Here is a 23,411-nt window from a genome sequence, read left to right as displayed (position 1 = left end):
GAGACGTACGGCAGGTTGCCATGGCAATTTAGTAATTTCACATGTGAAATTACAAATTAACGCTGAAATTTAGCGCGAAAATGGAGGAGTAATTTGTCACCTATGATGCTAGTATGTGTAATCAAATAGTGACGAGTGAAATTTTTCCCTAATTTCACAAGTATACCATTTGATTACCTATTAATATCATGGGTGACGAATTACATTAGCAATCTTGGATTTTTGACATGTTTATCCTGGATCGTATCGATCGAGAACTCCACTCTCTCAAATGGTTAGACCTTCAATTTGGCTTTTAAAGTTCAGAATTTTTCAGTCTTTTTCAGCAAAATACCTGTTAGAACCCTTCTTGATGTTTTCTTGTGTGTTCAGGTCTTCTAAAGGGTCTTTTTGTGCCCTGACATCTTCATTCACGGCATTTTAAAACTTCGTTGCCATCTTGACACAGACATACAGAAGGGTTGCCATGGCAATTTTGTAATTTCACATGTGAAATTACAAATTATCGCTAAAATTTCGCGCCAAAATTAAGGAGTAATTCGTCACCCATGATAAAATTATTAACCATGCAAATGAGCAGGTGACAACGATAGTCCCACTGTTTTCTAATCCTAGAAACAATAGTCCACAGTCAGTCCACAGACTGCATTTTACACTGCCCCATAAATTAATGCTTGAAGCAGGAAATTTAAAGTGAAAGTGTTTTTCGCTTTAAACTCCTGAACTTTCATCGAGCTTCAATTTGATATTGTTCGCAATATTTCTATTGGTATGGAATTTCTGGGAAAACACATTCATAAAATGAATATTACAGTCAAACCTCCATCTCTGACCACTTCGCTTTTATATGATTATCTCCAACATTTAACAGATAGATGGATAGATAGTTAGATAGATAGTTTATTAAAACTGCAACGCAGCCAAAGGCTGAATTACGTAGCCTGCAAAGCAGGCATATTTTGGAGCGGGATCCATGAATTGTTTTCAGGAATGACGTTGTCCCGCCATCTTGGACGTTAATACTACCAGATAGTTGGGTTCGTTGCTTTTCAAGATGGCGGACAGGATCAATGTACCTCCGAGTTTTCGTTAAAAAACACCTGCTCTGTAGGCTAGAATTACGCAATTATTAATTTTCACAAATACTTTGCAATACTCGAAAATTACAAATGAATCCTAGACAATAATTTGAAAACTAATTTTTAAGATAATTAAAAATTCTATACAACACATTCCTATGAAAATATGTTAAGATATAAAGCATGAATATAAGTGGGATAAAACTACAGCCCAGACTATTTTGACATCGCATATATAAAAGTATTACTTGTTCTGTTTGTGCAAAGCTTTGACATATTAAAAAGGCGCTGTCGTCTTAGGTTATAGCGTGAGTTGTCATAGTCTGGTGGAAGGAGCGCCTTCAATGCATGGTTTGGATCACTGACAATGTTATCAAAAAGCCTTCTACATAGTACGTAATAATAATCTAAAATGGGTGTTAAGCCCACCTCTGTTACCAAGTTGCACTTTCCTGAGGTTATTATTGATATTGCTCTATTCTCGAGCCGTACCAGCTCTTTCTTTAAGTACTGGGGGAGACCGTTGAAAAAGACAGGTGCTGCATAATCAATAACAGATCTCACACACGATACGTAGAACAGTGCTACAATCCCGGACAAAACTACTTGAGAAAGTTTTCCCATCGTGTCCACTTTCCTACGCAACAAAACTATTTCCAAAACGACACCTTTGCGGAAAGAAAACCCCTTCCCCCAGTTCAATGTTGCTTCCCACTTGAACGCCCAGGGATCAGGCTTTCTTTTGAATACACAACAACATTGCTTTCAGGGGGAGGGGGAGAGGGAAGAACCTAATTGTTACATATTTTCCTGTAGTTCAGGAATGGAAGGCTCGGAAAATGTGAAAAGTAATTTATTTTTTCCAGAAGAGTCTGAACAAGACTTGTATGACGGTTCTCTTCGAAGAAAAGGAGTTCGTGGTGTTTATTTCAGGACATAATAGTCAATCCGATATGGAACCGTTTCCCGTCACGTGGAAATTGCTTCTCAGAACTTATAATTGGTTAAACTATGGGTGTTACAGAAACTTTGTTTGTTAAAAGTCGGTTAACTTTTTATGATAATTCCATGGATAGAATAATATTACGATTAACAAAGCATTGAAACGGTTAACACCATTTCGTTTTCAATAGAGAATGACCTTCTGATTCTTATTAAACTTCCCTGTTAATCGTTGTTAACCGTTGCTAATCTTCGCAGCCGCTCAAAAATGTCCTGTTAATCGTTCCGACCTGCAGATATTGTGGACAGAAAAAGATTAGAAGTAAACTATGGCAACTTTTATCATGCCTTGGTTTACAAATTATCAATTTAGGTCATAATTTTTCCAGTCATATGTAACCCGAAGACAAAACTTGCACTTTTACAGGTCACGCGATAGTACATCTTGTCACGTTATCGCGCGTGACATTTCTAGATTTCATAGTGTGTTTCTCTGGACTGGATATCGCTACAATTTCAAAAGTAAGCATTCAAATGTGAAAAGTAAAAATACAGCTTTTGTAAATATTTAATCCTCTCTCCATTTGATGCTTTTATTCATTGCAAGTGCTTGCCCATTAATTGACTATTTCGGCGGTGATGGGAAAATCAGTGTTTCAAGTTGTCGGGTGACGTGCTCTGAATTCAGCAAAAGTTTCATGTGTTACTTGTTGATCGAATCGTAGTGGGTGAAATTCCCGTTTTCTGGCTAATCTGCTTGACGGAAACGTCCTTTTCGTCCTCGAAAAGCGCAATGTATGCCCGCTACTCTTCACTCAAAGCGTGCGTAAAAACCATGCGTGCAAAATGAATTTCGCAAACGTTCTTGACTGACCACTCCAATCAAGTAAGACATACCAATTGATTTTCTTGTCATAAACGTCTCTGTTTTCATTCATTTTGCATTAATTATCTACTTTTCTTTGAAATGTACTACATTTATAAAGAACAGGCTTATTTGGCTGCATTAAAGGCTGCAAATTGCCTTTCCCAGTCAAATACAATCCCGGACAAAACTACTTGAGAAAGTTTTCCCATCGTGTCCACTTTCCTACGCAACAAAACTATTTCCAAAACGACGCCTTTGCGGAAAGAAAACCCCTTCCCCCAGTTCAATGTTGCTTCCCACTTGAACGCCCAGGGATCAGGCTTTCTTTTGAGTACACAACAACATTGCTTTCAGGGGGAGGGGGAGAGGGAAGAACCGGTACAGCTACGATGTTTTGAAAAATACTGTCCAAGTATACAATTTTCTCAACAGTTTTGTCCAAGATTGTAGATCTTGTTGCGGAACTCCCGCTCTCTTAAACTGAGTTAGGAAATAGAGTCTCTTGCTAGCCTTTTTTGGTTATCTCAGTTACATGGCCATTCCATGATAGATCGTTCGCTGTTGTAGGGCCTAGTAGCTTTGTACTAGTGACTAACTCTACCTCCTTTCCTTCTATGATGACAGGATCAAAGATTCTTTGCTCTTTAGCAAAGGAGATCCTGACAATTAGTTCATGCATCAGTGTTGAGATATTGAGTGCACGGGAAGTTAAGAGAGTATACATTAGAGAGTGTAAGAATTGCTTGAGGCTCAGCCGAGAACATCTCTAGCCTCTTGAAATATGCACGGCTGAAGCATGAACTAATTGTTTTATAACATCATAGTGATGAATTTAGCAGTTAATGTAAAATTTTATTATTGTAGTGCATGCTCAAGGAAGTGCATGTCAATGTAATGTGTTACATATAATAATTGGCAAATTAGGGGAATGGCTTCATTGACAGGGAGGAGATATTAAGGCAAGGAAGGGGGAAGTAAGAGTTAAAGGTACAGAGGAGCTAGGTGCAAGGAGCAGCAAATATAATATTATTATGTTTTCATATTCCTTTGGCCCATTTTTGGTCCAAGAACTACCATAGAAATTCATGCAGGAAATGAATGAAATTGAACCTGATCTACTTCCTGGAGGGGGGCGGGGGGTTACTCTGGATTTCAAGTGAGCAAGTGACAGGGATGATCGAATGTGGGCAAAAATCAAAACCCAAGGGCCACCAGATCTACTGCAAACTTCAAAGAAAGCGCGGTGAAAACAAGAACAATTTGTGATTTAGTTAGAGATTAAAAATTAACCTCAAAAGTTTTTCGTTGAGTAGTTATAGTAAATGAAAGTGTGTTGGAAAGTGGACAGTGGAGAAACTAACTGTAGGCAGGGATCCTTCAGAAATACATGAAAAGTCAAGTCTTTATAATAATACTTTATTCAAGACATTTACAACATGGTCAGCGATCAGCAAAGATGGCAGACATGTTTTGCTTACTCCATGTGATATGTCTTCCGTCCACTGCTTAATGCAGATTCTTACAGCGTTTTTTTTCTTTATTTTTTGGTGTCTCCGTGTGTCCATTCATGTAACAAGTGAAATGCCATCAAATGACAAGCCTTCTTTGAAGGATCTTGAGTCGCTGCTTGATAGCAAACTCAAGCCGATTCATTCCAGGCTAGACGACCTATTCAAAAAAGTTGAACGAGGCTCTACAAGCAAGACTTGATTCACTTGAGGCAAGGAATGCGAGTTTAGAAGCCGAAAATGCTAAACTGGCGTGTAAACTGCAATTCTGTGAAGCTTCGTTGAATAATTTAGAACAGTATTCTAGCCGCAAGTGTGTAAAAATTTCTGGCATACTTGAGGCAGAAGACGAAAACACAAGGGAAATTGCGATAAAAGCTATTTATCCTTACAAATATTTCTCAGAGCAAATCTGTGCCTTTCTTTTCTACAATTCATTTCAACATAAGAAGTGTTTCTGCTAACCATGATGGTTTGACAATGCTGTTATCAGATTTACAACATTCATTCAATGGTATTGGCCTTTCCGAAACAAAGATTTTGTATAGTTTGGGGCAACACTTATGACCATAACATTAAACTACTTCAAATAATATAACGAAAAGCAGTCTATTTAATTACTTTCTCCAATTTCGATGCACATACAAGTCCTCTGTTTGCTAAGCTTAACCTTCTTAAACTTCAGGATCATATTAATTTTTTTTTCAATTTTATTATTTACACTTTAGAAAAATAATGTAAATATTTAATATTTACATTATATATAGTAGGGTAGGAATACACTAATAAAGTAGAAGAATAAGGGAAAAAAAAACAAAATTAATGGCTTGGGTAGAAGTGTATGGTGGTCAGAGGAGCTTAGATTTCGAGCTAACCACCACCATGTTATGATTGGAAATACATAATAAACATGCACTTGGTGCCATGGTAACTATGGACAATTATGCCAGCAGTCAGGTTATGTGAGACAGTCATAAATTACAATTGTTACGTTTGAGAGTTAACTAGAATTTGCTTATATTCTTTTTTGAACTTATGGTAGCTAAGTGTTTTTATCTTAGTAAGAAGCTCTTCCCAAGTTTTGGTTATGGCAAACTTAAATGTGTTTGCCGTAATTTGACCTTATATGTGGTACACGAAAGTTAAGATTTGAGGCATAAATGGTATTGTGTGAGTGAATATGAGACACCTTTACGAGGTAGTTTTGAAACACTTTAGGGATATCGGCTTCATTTTGTGAGATTTTGTGAGCTAGCAAGGAGATTCTGAGTTTAATGCTATGTATATTAAGTAAATCTAGAAGTTTGAGATAGTGTGCACTAGTTTCTCTATTATGGCTAAAAAATTTGCAGCGTATACATTTATTTTGTTTTGTTTGAACTTTAGTTAATCTACTTGGGTATGTGTTTCCCCAACTCATAATTCCATAATGAAGGTAGGGGTAGATAAGTGAGTAATAAATTTGCTTGAGGGTGTTTAAAGTTAAGAAATCGCATAATCTGAAAAGGATTCCCAAGTTTTTTACAGATATTTTGCTGTTAATGTGCTGAATGTGGGGAGCCCAATTTAGATTTTTGTCAATGTAGATACCTAGCTATTTGATGTAGTTCTTTTCTTCAGTATTGTGTAAATTAAGCTTAAGTTTATTTGCTTTTTGGGGGGAGGAGACTGTCATATAGTGGGTTTTCTTAAAGTTTACAGAAAGTTTATTAGCCGAGCAGTAGCTAAGAAGATGGTTGAATTCCTCATTTATAGTTTTTTCAAGCTCCTTGCTCAGTAGAATAATTTTTCCTGAAGCCAAATTGGTATTTAAAAAGAATGTTTTCCTTTTCTAGGAAATGACTCAGCTGATTGTACACTAGTCTTTCAAGGGTCTTAGCAAACAGAGAGGGGACAGCAATGGACAGTAATTGCCAGGGTCTGTCACTGCAGCAGTCTTAAAGACTGGGGTAACCTTTGAGATCTTGAAAATATCTGGGACAATACCTGATTCAATTGATTCATTAAATAAGCTTGTGAGGGGAGTTGAAAGCAGATTGCTGGCAATCTTGATTAGATAGTTAGGGATATCTATAGTGGCTTTGTGCCTATTGAGGCCAGATAGTGCTAGCTCAGCTTGCGCTGAATCCACTGGGGAAAGAAAAAAACTAGAACTATGAGTTGCTGGGAGGAAAGCATAAGGTTTTATACTTGAGTGAATTGTAGATACCAAATTTGGACCAATATTTATAAAGTACTCATTGAACTGATTGCCAATGTCATGTTTGTTGGTGTAGGTTTTTCCATTATAGTGTAACTTTGCTGGTACAGTGTGCCTTTTAGGTTTCCTGTTTATAATGGTGCCAATTAACTTCCATATATTTTTTAGGTTGTTCTTATTTAGTTCAAATTGCTGCTTATAGTAGGATGATTTACAGGTCCATTTCAGCTTATTTGAGTATTTTTTACATCAAGCTGCCAAGTCTAGATCTTTAGAAAGAAAGTGTGTGCGATACATTTTCTGCTTGTTTCTTATAGAATTTAATAAGGTACTGTTATCCATTGTTTGTGAATCTTTTGTTTTAGATGGCTGCGGGGTATGCGTTTAATTGGCGCATGTTTATTGGCTGTGCTTTTAAGTTTTTTGACAAAGCTGCTGGCTTTAGTGTGGATGTCGGTTGGGTCATTTAGGATGCTACTCCAGTCAACTGACTTTATGTCATTCAGATAGGTCTTAGAGTCAAAATTTAAATAGTCCCTGAAGAATCTCTTTGGTTTTAGCCTTGTTATCTGCCTTCTAATGAAACAGAAAGTGGGCAGGTGGTCTGATATGTCCGTGGTTACAATACCAGGTATGAAAATTGGTCAGTAGAGGCATTTGTGTAAATATGATCAATAAGAGTTGCATTATGGCTTGTGATCCTGGTAGGTTTTGTTATGACTGGGAGGAGGTTACTACTGTAAAGAATATCAAGGTAGTCTTCAGTTTTGGAATGTGTACCTACTCTTAGAAAGTCAATATTCATGTCCCCTAGGATAAAGACCTGATGCTTGGATTGGTTTTAAGGGACTGACGACATTTTCTAGTTGAGATATAAAATTATCGAGATTAGACGAGGGGTGCCTGTATATACATCCCACAATTATGCTAGGTTTTTGTGTTCCTGTAAGATTTCAATCCAGCAGGATTCTGCCTCAACAGATTTAAAGCTTAAATCTGACCTATGAATTGCATTTAGGGAGGATGAGATGTAAATACCAACACCACTAGCCATTATTTTAGAATCAGTACTGTAAAATTTGTTGTTAGAAAGATCTGTGTTTGCTGATGAGTTACAATTAATTCTAGTTTTAGTTACAGCAATTACATCAGGTGTATTATCAAAGCAATTTAAAAGGTCGTGTAAGAGCTCAAAGTTTTTTGCTAGACTTCTAATATTACAATGAAAGAGAAAAATGGAATTGTATATTCATGTTATGGAATAGTACTCAGAGCTAGGGGTTGACAACATTAAATCAGGGTTAGATTCATCGAACTTGTCAGATTTGGAAGGAATATTTTATTTGTACGAATCAACACCACAGTGTGAAGTCACTGACATTACCAGTGAAGTCACTGACATTACCAGAACCGAGTATAAAATCTAAATTCTCTTTCATCTAAATCATTAAATGCGGTTATCCAAACATTTGAACAAGCCATTATTAAATAACTACTAAGTTACTACAAGGAGTATTAACCAGATATTAAAGTTTCATTGTGATGGAACGATGAAATCTTCGAATTCTTCAAATGTTGTAAATGTAAAATTAATGTCTGTGAGGTTTCATGTTTACGTAGATAGATCTTACCATTATTCGTCCATAGGATTGGTACTTGTTTTCCTTCTTGAATTTGTTTACCCCTCCAAAGAGTTCACTGCGATACTGGGTTAGGGATTCATTAATGTACAGAGTCTTGGTGGATGCTTTTCCCCATCTCACAAGCCACGGATGGAAGCACGCTTGCTTTTTTCCCGCCGAGGTGCTTGCGTGACTTGTAGAATTCGTCACGCTTTTCTCTACGGACGAATTTGACAATAAATCTGTCCTTCTTACCCTTAGTATCAGGCAATCGGTGGGCTATCGAAATGTCCTGCTTGTCGATTGTTACACCGATGAGCTGGCCCATTTCTTGTGTTAGATTTGCTGGAGAATCCAAAGGCAATATTGGGATTCCTAAAATTTCAAGGCAGTCTCTCCTCGAGTCACTGTTGGATGGAGTCTATGGCTGCTTCGGCATCGTAGACTGACCCATTAAGATGGTTGATTTTGTTATCTTGGGCTTTGCACCAGTTGTTAAGATCGTTTATCTGTTTCTTGGTCAACTGCATTGACTTTAAAACGGAATCATATTTCTCGCTGATCAATTGCTGTGACGATTCAATCGCGTCGAGACGCTTTGACACCTGATTAGTTATCAGGCAGTTTACCTTTTCAATTTCAGTCTCCAGTTCGTTTCTGATTTCTTTCTTGATGTTGGGAAGGAATTCTGTCTTCCAGATCTCTCAAATGTTGTCAACAGTGAGTGGCTCTGAGGAGGAAGCCATTTTTGTTGCGGAGCTCAGAAGTCGTGTCCGGTCGCCATGATACCCAGGCTCAGCAAGCTCAGCGAGGTACAAGTATTCATTGGACATGTACCTTGTTGAAATGATGTTTACCAGTTGGTTATATTTTTCGTAGTAAAAATCTCCGTTTCTTTTTCTGGCGTTTGCAATTCATAAATTATGTTTTAAAATGTGCCTAGTACTAGCTAACCTGTTTACATGTTCATGTTAAAGCTCTGCCATCTTCTTGTTTTCATAGACAAGAACCTTTTATCTTCTATGTCTCTCTCAGAATGATGTGTGCATATAAATATGTGCGGCTGATGACTCACTGCTAGGGGTAACCCTCATGGGTGCCACTTGAAAATTATTGAAATTATTTAATTATATGGTAGACAGTTAAAGTAAAACTCAACAAATTTTGCCTGTGAAGGTTGCTTTGTTAATCTTGTCTATCCTGTGTTGGATTTGCATTTTAATTTAGAGTTATTAGCTAGTCCTGATTAATTCCATGGATATTGGCTCAAAATCTGTATTTCTTGAATAAGACAATATTTTTATTAAAATAATTAACCAATAATTATAATTATAATTATTTATCCATTATTCAAGGCATTTTATGATATCTTTAGAGTGATTTTGACATGTACCTGTGTCCTTTGCTAGTGAATTTTACCGGTGAATAAGGAACATGAACTATAAAATAATTATTTGGCAAAACTCTGATACATGCGGTGTACATTTGTAGATTAAAAGACCGAAAAAAGCCTAATTACTGCAATCAACTACAATCAGTGTACAAAAATATCTTATCCACTGCATCTTATAGACTGCATCTTATAGTAATCACGGTGGTTATTGCAACAACAATCACTGATCACATTCCTATATAAAGTGGGTTTCGATAATAAATTATACAGGGCTCGTGATTATTTTGCGTGGTCGCTGAACCACGAAATTCAGGTAAATCCACAAAATCCTGCGAAATTCACAAAAATGCATCAGATACCGCGAAATATTAATTTGGAACTTATCTCAGCTATTGTTGTGGTTCAATTGCCGCAAACTTGCAAATTTATCTTGAAACAAGCAACATCCCAAAACCATCAGGCGTAAATTATGTTGCAAAAAACTGGGCACTAGCCATAATATAAAAAGCTTTGCCACTGGCTCATTTCTTGATGGTATAGTTGTTGAAAGAGCAAATGATTATCTCTTTTTAAAAAATGATAGCCTGCCTGATAGGCATAGATCCAGGCAAGTCAAACCAAATTCCAACTAAATCATTGAGAGCTGCTTGCCCAAAGGACAACATCTTGTTCCTCTTGTACCCAGATACTGGGGCAGGAGTATTAAATACATGTATATACCTCATTGGTTCTAAATTTCACTGATCCTAGATTTTGCCGAATGTGTTTTTTGCAATTCTAAAATTTAATAACCCTAAAGAAAATTCAGATTACAGAAAAAGCACTTGCATGTATACTAGAACTCTTAGTGTTTAAGTTGCGGCTCTTTGAGAAAATCCTACATTGTACATATATGTACGTTGTGATAAGTCAAGTCTTTTTTCACACATGTTGGCCTTTCAAAAAGTGAGTCTTGCAGTGTATAGCCACCCTTGTATTAAGTTTAATACTAGAGGATGGGAAACAATAACCCTGCAAAGTTTTTTATGGGGGATTTGATTTATTTTTGGATGATGAGGGATTTGCCACCAATTTGTAAAGGGACTCAGGGAGTAAAGAAAGTCAGTTTGACAGTTTGCCATTTGGGCAAGCTGTATCTAGCATGTACTAGCCTAAGAGTCTCTTTAACTGCCCTGAAAAAAATATTTGATGATGTATATCTGTAATTTGAACTTCCCAAAAAACAACCTGCCCAGCGGGCAATTAGTTAAGAACAGAATTCACTAGCCCAATAGCACAATCCACTAGCCGCAGGCTATTAGACACGAATTTCTTTGCACACTGGGACTTGAAATAAGAGATAATTTTGGTTATAAGGAGTGACTTATAACTCATAATTTTGGGCCTCAAATGAGTTATTCGTATGAACAAATACAGTGTCTTCACTCTTGGGTTTTGCACTGAAATTTTTTGTGCAACATGTTGCTCGTCAGCTTGTAATATGGGCAACAATACTTTTAACTTCTAATGGATTGTGACAACTTGAACAAAAATGTTGCCTGTTTTACTTGACCTTTCAGCCCTTGAAACACCTTGCAATCAGTTGCTCGGTCTGGTTTTATAATGTATGTGCTTTGTTGATAAAGTACATGTAAATTTTATACTGTAAATACAGTAGTTTTGAATACCCTCCTCTCCAAAGCACAGCCACAGACTCTTTAAAACTGCACGGCCTAGAAGATGGAAGACAACCAATGCTGTTGTCAATGACGGCTCGTACAACCAATTGATTAATAAAAGCTTGACTTATCAATTAACACGTTTTAGTAAATTAACTCATTAACATGATAAATTGCCCTGACATGTTCAACTGGCTGCCACATTACCATCTACTGGCTACAGAAATGTAGCTGCCTTAAAATTCAAAAGTGACATTGTCTATTAAAGTACATGCAGCTGAGTATTTCATTCCACGCTTAAGCCCTGTTGTAGGGAAATGAACTTCAGATAGATAAGTGTTGTGATTCACAACTCTCTTGTCTTGTAGAAATTTATTGGTTAGAGTTTCTCTCCTCCTCCACAGGGAGGAAGGGGGTCTTGGTAGAGTGACTTTGCATAAGTGGCATAATTAAGAACTCTTTAAAATTTATTTCACTCTTTCGTTTGTTACAGAAAGAATCTCAAGTGTCTTCCTTTCCACATCAGAACTGGAAGAACTTGTTACACCAACAGTGGCTCCAGCCACCCCAAGCTATGATGCTGATTTGTCCATTACTGTCGTAAACCACGCAGGTAGCAGTGACTCATACTCACAACCAAGAGAATACATGGTTTCATCAGTAATCCTTATACCTCCCAGTAATCCAAGCCACATTCAGTCATCCCAGGGAAGTCAAAATGTTAGAGCTGGCACTTTCTCTGAGGCAGTGGTAGCAACAAAAGAGCCAGAAGCGTTTTCTTCAGTTTTAGACTCCGTGTAAGTAAACTTTACAGTGCAATGAATTAAAAAATACCACAAGGTGAAAAACAGATAGATGAAAGGGAAAATTTAAAGAATGAAAATAATACACGTTAGTTCCCTCTATTTACCTCATATTATATTATTTACGGATAAGTTGTAATTTTTATCTGTTTGCTATTGTAGCCCCCCAAATCCAATCAGCAGTGAGCCCACGCCTACTGCACCTTCAGCAACAAGTCCAAAGGAGGAAGAAGACAGTATAACGGCAGTTTTAAACCAGGCAGCAGTAGAGGAAACCAAACTGAAGGAACAGGAAATGATGAATGTAAAAGAAGAGTTTTACAGGAGGTAGAAGAGAAAAGTAAACAGCAGAGTGCTGAGAACTCAAGTGGAGCTGCACCCAAACCCAAGAAATTAAAGGAACGAAAACAAAGCAATTACGCTTCAGTAGACTGTGGTGCAAAGATCTTAGATCACAATAGTGAAGCATCTAATGTTGACAGTATTTTGGTCGGAAATAGAGACTTGTATATGTTAAATCCGTGTAGTGCACAAGTGTGGTTTATTGTGGAGTTATGTGACCTGGCTCCAGTCAAAAGCATACAAATTGCAAACTTTGAATTATTCTCTTCTACTCCTGAAAGCTTTCGGGTGTATGTCAGTAAGAGATATCCCACGAGAGAGTGGACTATGTTAGGGACATTTCAAGCTCGCGAGGAAAGGACGATACAAACTTTTCCACTAGATGAACCAATCTATGCCAAGTACTTTAAGGTATGAATCTGTGAACAGTTTGCTGTCAAGTCGCCCAAAGCCAAAGTTAGGCATCAGGCCTCAGTGTAGCTACAGCAATTAGCCAGTACGTGAACGAGTGTCATCTCATATCTCATCACTGGAGCAATACTCAGTTGTTTAAAAATGGATAACATTATCCACCCGATAAGTCACTATCTACTGGATAACACGATTGGTTTCCCTAATTCTTATCCACTGTATAGTGATTTATATGGTGGATAGTGCTATCCAAGTTTTGAACAGCTTTGGCCAGAAGGTTTATTATGTTCAGCAACTTTCTAACATCCTATTACACATTCATCGCACTTGTTTTGTCTCATCGAAGCTTAAAGAACGAGATATATTACGTATATATCACGCCTTTTTCGCCCTCTTGTGGCTTAATGAGCGACATATTTAGTGTACAACACATTTATCATGCTCGTTTCGTTAAAGAACAAGCCATTGCACGTATGATGCTTATAGTTGTCTTATTAACGAATCCCTTATTTTAAGTACCTTGTAGGTAGAAATTTCTTTCTTTTTTTGGAATTCAGTCGATGCGAAGACAATTTTTAGCTTTTTTAAACAGATACATTGTAGCAAATACACCTCAGTGTGACATAAACCCTGTAAGTACCTTATGTGTTGTCCTTAATTCAATTAGGTTGAGATGTTGAGTCACTTTGGCTCAGAGCATTACTGTCCACTGAGCCTTCTGCGTGTGCACGGCAGCAGCATGATGGAAGAGCTGGAAGACCATGAAACAGATGGACAGGAAGAGAACGATAACAGTGACAGTGACAGTGATGTGCCAGTGTTACCTTCTGATCCTAGTGCCAAGGTTGAAGATCAACCCAAGGAGCAAAATCTGCTGGAAAGAGCAGCTGATACGGTTTTTAATCTGGTCGAGAAATTCACTGGAAATGGGCATGATAACAAGCAAGATAAGGAAGGAGACGATAGTAAACTCGGCGCCCAAGACAATAAAATGACTGCTTCTGAGAAGGAATCCCAAGGTGAAAGCAAGGGCAAAATTGTCACTCTTGTTGGTCATGAAGAGCTCAACGAAAATTCACAAATGAGTGGTGACAAAGCCTGTATAGTAAAGCAAGGTCACAGTCGTGATAGAAATGCTTCACAAGGAAAATGTGTGTCTGGTAATATAAGCCATGAAGATAGTCCACCTTGCAGCAAAGCAGGTAACGAGGGAGAGACTCGTACATGCAGCCCTGCTCCGTCAGCGTGCCAGTTGTTTGCTCAGGTATTGGGGCACTACAGTCTGGGGTGTTTTGTGGGACGAATACTGTTTTCAAAGAATGAAAACTTTACAGTATCAATGAATTTAGCCATGAGTGGTGATTACAAGCGAAATTTAATTGTAGCTCATGAAAAAGATAAAGGTGAATGTTATGAAAAGAAAGAAAGTCAAGACCAAGAGAAAGTTCCTGCAGAAGAGGCTGGAGAGCGATCTACTGAAGAGAAGAAGAGAGGAGAAGAAGAAGAGTGAAGAAGAAGAGTGCTCAGAAGAGAAGAGTGCTGAATTAGATATCGTATACCAAGAATTCCCTGTTATCATTCCTGAAATGTCTTCCAGCGTTCTGAAAATATCAAATGAAGTTACCAGCTCAGGCGCATCGGGAGTTTCAGAATATGTTGACCCTTCGCCCGGAGTTTTGCAGCCTAGCGAGTCACTTAACATTTTCGTGTCAGAGGATGAGAAGAAGAGGGAAACTGATGACAAAACCCCCTCATTAGCAGAAGTGTCAGTTGTTACGTCCTTACCTTTAATTGCCACTCTGCCGGCTTCTTCGTCTGTGGTACTTAAAAGTTCCCAAGTGCCATTAATTAAGGATTCTTTTGATGATGTTCCACAAGGTGAATCCAAGTTACACGATCAGCAGGAGTTAAATAAACAACCTGTACAAAGCATTCCTGACAGACCATAAACTGTGTTAGGAAGTGAACAGGCACACTCTGTGACAAAAGGCACTTCTCAACAGCCATTGCCTTTGAATATGAAGGATATAACTTCCAAAGATGAAGAGAAAATAGAAGACAATGTAACTGTTACTGATGAATTAAACGGTAGCAAGGGTAAAGATCAAACCGAAGCTATACCATCGGAATGCAAAGGGCCAAATTCAATTCACATTATGTCGCAATCTTCTCCAGATATTGACGTCTTGGAGACAAAACTCACTGACAAAGATGGACGAGAGGGTACTGCTCAATTACCTGAAGAGGTACATTTAGAAAAAGAGCCTATACAAAGTGCCATTGAAGCGTCAGAATCAACCAAAGCAACTGATTTTTCAAGCATAAATTTAGAGCCAGTTAGAACAGAAGGTGAAGGATTGAAACCAGATTTGGAAAACCAGGGGCCGGGTATTGAAAGCACAAAATCGACATCCAAAATGTTGGAAACTGAAAATGTGGATCCAGTTATTCAGCCTACCATTCCTCCTAGTAGTGACATTACTGACACTTCAGACCCTGTTCTTTCATTGCCAGCTCCTCCTGTTATTGGAGACACAAGTTTGCCTAACCATGAGTTTTCAACTGCAGCATCGTCAGCAGAAGCTACTCAAGATACTTCAATCCTCAGCAAAGCTCAACAAGCCGCTGTTTCTTCTTCAGCTGGAGTATCGTCAGGGGTCGGGTCAGGAGGGCAGAAGGAATCCATATTTGTTCGTCTTAGTAACAAGATCAAGGTTCTGGAACAGAATTTGAACATGAGGACCCTGTATATGGAACAGCTGCATCAGAGGTAACTTTTACAAATCTCTTCAATCTCTCGTTGATACAAGTGGTTACAGCACCATGTTCTCTTTAAAGCTTTATTTGTGTGGGCCCAGGCTCCAGCTGCAAAAGGGAAAAGGCGAAAAAAAAAATCAGCAAATGAAGTGGCGGAAATGACAAAGGGACGGGATTTCTTTTTTTCTGCTGCCCTTTCCCACACCCCAGTCCATGTTTTTTGTTGTAGTTGTAGTTGTTGTTGTCTTTTTCTTTTTTTGGCTGTTTCGCCCAGTTTTTGCCTTTTCCTCCACTAGAGAGCCTGGTCCCAGACTAAAGCTACATGTACATTTACAACCTGATGGACAAAATTCTTTAGATGGTTCCATCTATTAATTTTTTTTGAATTACGCGTACGCGCTATATTACCATCTCCTCTAAACATCTAATAAAATTACCCCAACCCCCCCCCCCCCCCCCCCCCCCATTCAATAGTGGTTTGGCCTTTAAACCAGTGCATATAATTCTGGGCCCAGTTGTTTAAAGGCCGATTAGCACTAAACCCAGGGTTAAATTTAACCCGAGTTTCTTTTTCTTTTTTCAAAAGCATTTTCTCGGATAATTTGCTCTGTTGTTTTTAAGACCATCCAAATATCAACTTGTTGACAAAAAGAATTAAACTGAATTTACCTTTTAAGCTTTCATATCTGAATTCATATTTTGCACTAACCCTAGGTTATCTTAACCCAGCTTTGAACAACCCGGTCCTGGGCCCGGTTCCTGAAAGGTCGATTAGCGCTAATCCAGGATTATAATTTTGTCCCGTTTTTGTAATTTACCTTCCTACGTATTGCTTAGAGTAACCTCTTGTGTTATCATTACTGTATCTCGGGGTAAAGGCTCAACAGTATCTTTTTTAGCTCGATTTGCATGTCCTTAGACAAAAAAAACCTTCCTTAAAACTAGGCTTAATCCTGGGTTAAACTTAACCATCTTTTAAGGAACCGGGCCCTGGTATTACTCGAAAAATCGTTGGAAAAGAGGAAGGGGGAGTAAGGCAATTCATTTATTAAAGCGAGGGGTTTCATTTGAGGCGGAATGACAGTAAAAATAAATCTTTTTCAATTTGTATCAACCGGTTTAGACCACAGTTGTTGCTGCGCTCTAAAAGCGTTGTACTGTATTACACGACCAGAGTTGAATAATTATCAATTAATGAATGAGGCTGAGTACCTTATGAAGAATTATGGAGATCGAGGAGGGTGTTATCAGTCGAGGCCGAGGCGGAAAACACCCTCCGAGATCTCCATAATTCTTCATGTGATACGAAAGTCGAATTCAATAATTGTTTTATTATTCATCAAAATAATTCCTAGTTACACAACGTGCTTACCTCTATCGATGTTAACTTCATCTTTGATAGTGCACGTTTAGGGTTGTTCAGCTCCACAAATATTCTCCAAATAGCAGATGTCGCCGTTCAAGTTGTCTTCTTGCTGTTCTTGCCATGTTTTTAGCTATTATTTTGCCTAGTTCTTACTCTTGGAACGAGTGAAATGTCCGCAATTTTTGTTTTCATAACCAAAACAACTCAACTTCGTCCCCAGGTCTTCACGGTTAACGGTGCATTAACCTGCAAGGAAGCTGCACTTTTGACATCATCAGTTCATTAGTCGCAAAATTCCTCCAAATTTGGTCGTCAGTAGCTGGTTAAAGTGAATTATGTGTGTGCTTTTAGCCAATTAGAATCAGGGAAATGTTTTGAACGAATAATGAAAGTAGTTTAGGGTCCTCGGAGAAAGTGCTAGGGACAATCCCATAACTTCGTGTCTTTTAATTCCTTCTTCAAGGAAGGTATGTTTACGTAGCCTGAAATTCAGACGTTACTGAGGGAGTAAACACGACTCAAAGTAGTTGTCTGAAATTCAGGCCTATGTTTAAGGTAATTGCGAAGATTCTCTCCCCTCCCCCCCTCCCCGCCCTCCTTTTTTTTCTGGGGGAATAAGTTGAACAGGTTCAAGCCTTCAGAACTACAGCTAGTGCCTTGTGTCTCCTTTTCTTGTTAGAATGCACGTTGTTTTTATCTGGTTTTGATCTTATCAAGAGAAATAAAGTTGATGCTTTATGATGCTAACAAGAGTTGCCTTATTTTCGGTCACAGATACCGCAAGTCAGTGGAAGAATTACAGAAGAACTCAGATAAGAAAGTTGCCCTGTTGACCAATGCTACCAAGAAGGCAGAGACTATTGTATGTATAATCTTTATAATTCTTAGTGTTGGGAAATAGTGGTGAGAGTTACGAAGCAATCAGTAACTCTAACCTTTGTCGAAGCGAGTGTTGCCTACACAACATGTTCTTAGCTTAACATTAATCTGAGGAAGTTGAACCTTCACAAAATACAATAAACACCCGCTAATAAGAACCTGTGGATTAAGGACCTGCTGGCAGAAATTTGGCATTTTAATACCCAAAAATGTAAGAACCTGTTTAGCCAAGCAAAATCAAGCAGGTTCTTGTATGTGTCTTACAGGTAAATACTGAAAGATAAATATTTTGACCAAGGAGTTTGACTTTGAGATTGCCAAGTGATATTTCAAGAAGATACTCACACCAAACTGTAATTACAGATAGACGTATTAGTGTAATTCCTACAACCAAAAAAAAGTTTATAAAAAGTACAGATTGTAATTGTCGTCATGAACCTTGCATGAAGGTTTGCAATGTACAGTTGTGAATAAACACTGTATATTTAAGGACCAAACTTTCAAGTTTCTTCATTTTTCTGGTAGTCAACAACTATATCTCCTTCATAGAAATGAAGAACCTAATAAAGAACGTTCTTAGCGTAAATTACCAATAACTATCCCAAAATAAAGTAGCCTTTTTTGCCAGACCTCAAATAATGTAGGTTCTTATTAGCTGGTGTTTACTCTTCAGTGCATTTTCTACCCCTCAATTCGCAAAAATGAACGTTCACAGGCATTTTGTTTATCATCCTCTTAAAAATTATCCGTTGGAGATTGGGCGAGATTAGTACAATAATAATATGGCGTGAATGCCCTACTCTGCAACACATGGATTTCGACTGAGCGTGCTCCATGTCAACGATCTCAAGTGCGCAACGAATTAAAACTATGGAACAAGTTCGAATTGGATGAATTAACTGCTGTGAAAGACAGTTTCAAACTTACTCCCAACCTGATGCTCTCTATTGGCCCGTCACTTGAAGATAACGTCAACATTGGTCTAACGATGGTAGAACCTTTAGCGCAACCATTTACGTTTGATGGCGTTTGGTATACGTTCTACAGTGTAGACGATTTTCTGTGCAAATGTCTTGTTTACATGCACATATTAATCGAGCCAATGTTACTTCTTTTTAAATGTAAACTTTACTCATTCCTTCTACAGATCAACAACCAAAAGGAACAGATCACTAAACTGCAATCAAAACTGGACAACCTGACCAACGCAGTTGCTGACATGAAAGTCCGTACGGATCCACTCAATAAGGAAGTTATGGAGCGCCATGTTATCGGTCTTTGCATTGAAATAGTCTTAATTCTTTTTCTGTTCATACTGTTTGCAAAGAGGAACAATAATCAGGAGACTTCTAACTCACCCGGGAGGTCAGTGCACTTTATGAACGGTCATGGCCCCCCTCGACTTGCAATTGAAGATAGCAAACGCAGCAAAGCCACTGTCTTGTCGGAAGGTGAGTACTACGTTCGTGCACTAGGAATATTCATCTGGCATTTTATCAACTTGATATCAACATGAAATTTCTCCCCACATACCTTCTTACGTTCCGCTTAGTAGTTAAAAATATCAACTTGGATTACTTTTTAGTTTGCCATTTCTGAGTTCCAAAAACTCTCATTTTCAAAACGAGGCTAAGTGACATTTTTTCTCGTAAAAATTAGTTTAATCTGCATGACAATGAATATTATTTTCATATCAATTATACTTCAGAACGCATTTATGCAACAAGAGGTTTTCAGAACTCTTTATTTGTCATATCGGAGCAATATATTTTGTTCATTCATTTACTTATTTTTACCACCACATTACAAGTTATTGTCGGTCCAATGTGTACAGTGTACAAACGTATTTATTTTTATTTTAGTTCCTAGGTTAAGTGGAAAAGAACAACTTCTTTTCGGTTTTGTAAAGATGGCGGAACCGGAGAGTATCGGGGGCGGCACTGATACAGATCACCATGACAAAAAATTAGTAAAGGTAGGTTTTCACACAATGCTGTTGTGTATTTATAATTGAATGGTGAAAGCTAATCCCTGATGTTTGAATTTAAATGTTAAATGTTAGTCCACTAGAAGGTTTCTAGAGTAAGCTCGAATTATCATTCGCCAGTTCTGTTTATTTCCAGAAGGGGAAAGAATATGGTGTATACTGTTGCATTGCAAATACAGCCGCCTCTCGTCGCTCTCCGTCGCTAGGAAATGTCCCGTCCCGACGGCGTGGAGTGATGTGAGTGGGCTGTATTTACAGGATAGTAGGATTTCTTGTCTGTGATTTCATGCTGCTTCCTCACACGACAATATTGCACCGCTTTGATCAAGCTGGAATTTCTTTCGCAGGGAGCAATTCTAAAATAGAGACCTTTAGATTTGTGAGCATGGACGACTCAGAGGTTTTTTTGCCTCTTCTCAGAAAGTAGTAAGCCTGGAAAGTTTTATTGCAAGTTAGAACGGTTATTTTTATTGAAGGAGTTTGAGCCCTCGCCCGATCGCAGAATGATAAAACTTCTAACATTTGATAACTTATTTCCGCCTCCATGACATTCTCGCTAAAACGCGTAGTAGAATGAACACGGCTGTCACTTTTTTCCCGCCAAAATGATGTTGGCTCACGCCACGCACTTCTTGCCATTGACAAAATCTCTTCCCTGTAGTCGTCCTCGTCTTAGAATCTAATGGTCACTATTGAGAGACACTCTTAATCTAGAAATGATTACTAACTGTAGTACTGTATTTCCTGTAGGGTAGTACCTTCAATACCAGTGAGAGTAAGAAGAAACGTCATCACAAGCGTAAAGGGTCCAGTACACCTGAACTTCTGCCTGATAGTCCTAGCTATGAAACGTCCAACGGACCCGAGCCTTCCCCTGAAAGTCATTCTAGTGCTGACGCGCCTAGGTCAGTAGGTGTTGTCAGTCGTACGGCTGGGCTGCTTTTCTCGAGTGCTCGTGGGTTCTTTGGTGGCCTTCACAATCCATGGAAACAATCAAAACCTTCGACTGTCCATAGTGATCCTAATATATCCGCAAGAAGCGAACTCAGCCAAGCGAGCAAAAGCTCGCCGAGACCAAATAATCCGGGTTTATCCCGAGCAAAGAGTCTTGAGTTAGTTCCAGAGAATACATCAATTCAAAAACCTGCACCACCACCACCAGTACCGACCCTTTCGTCCGAGTTTGGCGTGATGTTGAAGCGCCCACCAGATTTTTATTACCCTAAGAAAGGCCCCGCGAAGAACAATTTTCCTGGTCCCGTGAAATATGGGAAATATGGCGTGTTAGATTCTCAGTTGACATAACTAAGGCCCCTCGAGAACCTCACGCATTCCTCACTCCATGCTATTGAAAGTCCGTTTTTAAGGATGACTGGAGTATGAATTCGTTTGGTTTTCGGGGGTGCTGGTAGAAACATACTTTGTGGAGAACCGTCAAAGTTATTGAACCTTTCTTGGTTTACAACGAATGGCTCGTAATTGGTATACAAGTACAAAAATATCTTTGTTAAATGTTGTGGAAATACTTGACGAGAACTCCCAAATCCAGTCGCAGCTTTATTCTTCTTGGCAAATCCTTGGTTGCTTTTACAGAACTACTGTAAATGCTTGTATTTTAAGGCGCATAGTTCTGTCGTTTACTTAAAAAACGTAATTTGCCCTATAAAGACTGCTGCGGTCTTGCCAAAAATATGGTGGTCAAGTTGTTCCACTTACGGTTATGGTGAAGTAGAATATTACTAAGATTAGAATATTGTTATCCTAAGGCAGATATAAAAAGGAAGAATAAATAGAACGGGTCGTTTTGCTTGTTTTAGGAGTCATGGTCAGAGAGGTTGTCTTCTTTCAAGAATTTTGCCAAGCGTTCGACGTTTCACATCTTCCACAAGCATTTTTATTGTCGCACCAACTTCCAATATATTTTCCGAAATCTGTCATGCCCTTTCTTAGAGAGCCCAAGTAGCCGGCTCTTTTACAACCCTCGTTTTTGACTTGTGCCGGTCCATTCAAAATAGCCCTCCTGAGGAAAAATCCTAAGGGGTTGCTGTATACACAGACTAGACAATTGGTTATTTATCAGTTAGCTGGTACGAGAAAAAGATCTTGCACTACCTGTTTTGCCTTTTGCGACATGTCAGGCATGTGCATGATCAAGCACATGTGTAATTCGGATTAACCTTTTAGCACACAAAGATGCAACATAATGGTCTCCCTTTTCCTCTAATTTGAATCATTAGGCTGAATAGCCTGTCCTGTGGGGAACAGGGAGATTGCTTTTCTCGAGATTCTCAGCGTATCACTCAGAAATGACCACAAACTCAGATAAAGTTTAAAAGCCTTTAATTTATTTTAAAGAATGACATCAAATATATAGAAACTGACAAAAGCTGGACATTCGTTTATGAAATAGGCCACTGTCGATATATCCATTGACATCATGTCCTGAGAACACGAGGAAGAAGAGTGATGACTTTCGTTTCTTCTGGTTTTCTTGGCCTGGCTATGAGTTTGGATAATAGCACGATATATCAAAGTGACCCCATTCATACCGAAGTCCCTACAATATTTTATCTTACTCCTGCCATTCAATAATTTATTATTATCATTATAAAATGAAGCAATATTATTAGGTAATTACGTAATATGTATTAAATGAATAAATGTATAGTTGTATAAATTGACCATTGAAACGTTCTTGCTGGTGCTGACTTCGTTCCTGGCGTATGAGCCATTAAGTAAAAGAATTTTATAAATTATGCAGGTCGAGGAGGGGTATCGAATGAACGCCGAGGTGGATAACTTCTTTCCCGTCTCTGACCCTGATTGTGTGCCTTTAGAGAATAGTGTTTTATATATACTGACTTCCAAACCAGACCTTAGCTGTAGAAATTGTAACAAAGGTTCCTGCATTGCTTATTGTATTGGCAGCATTGGTCGGAAATGGAATGTTATTTTTTCCGAACTGCCCTGGTAATCCGAATCTTCACGTTTCATACCCAGACGTGGGTTCCCCAAGTGATCTGCTAATGACACTATTTGAAAGAACACAAAAATCTAAACTATAATACTATAATTGTTATTCAACACCAGCAAAGGTCTCTACAATAATTAAGCTTTTTTTCTTCTACTACCGCAATATTATGGTGAACCGAAGTGCCTTTTATCACCTTACTCCTAATGTCACCTTTTTGAGTCAATAGTTCGTTTCTCCAACATGACATGACATGACATGTTTATAGCGAGTGGCAATGCTGTAATCTAACCTAGCCGATTGAAACGTTCGTAACATTGAATTGTAGCCACGGAATTATGTGGTAGGTTAATATCTGGCGTCTGAGGAACTCTGAAGGCTACGATCAGCCACACTATATCGGATAGCCCTCGCACCGATACGAAAATGATACAGGATTTTGCTTCTGTCAGTTCACATAGAAAGAAGAACGGTGATTTTTCGGCTATTTCTGTTAAGGAACGAAACTGCGCCGCCGGCGGTCTTGAAAAGTGGATCATTACATATCGGATGGGTTTTCTGCCACTTTTCGTCGCAGTGTGAACATGTTTTCAAGTGAAATGAGTAGGAGCGAGCACAGGCTGGG

General features: G+C 38.5%; 1 pseudogene; it reads left to right on the top strand.

Moving 5' to 3' along the window:
• The first annotated feature begins 7,285 nt into the window (after window positions 1-7,285).
• On the top strand, window positions 7,286-21,626 carry LOC140936632 (uncharacterized; annotated as a pseudogene).
• Window positions 21,627-23,411: the final 1,785 nt, after the last annotated feature.

The sequence above is a fragment of the Porites lutea genome, chromosome 5 (assembly GCF_958299795.1).
Source record: "Porites lutea chromosome 5, jaPorLute2.1, whole genome shotgun sequence".
NCBI classification, from domain to species: domain Eukaryota; kingdom Metazoa; phylum Cnidaria; class Anthozoa; order Scleractinia; family Poritidae; genus Porites; species Porites lutea.
This window is presented reverse-complemented; position numbering and strand designations above follow the sequence as displayed.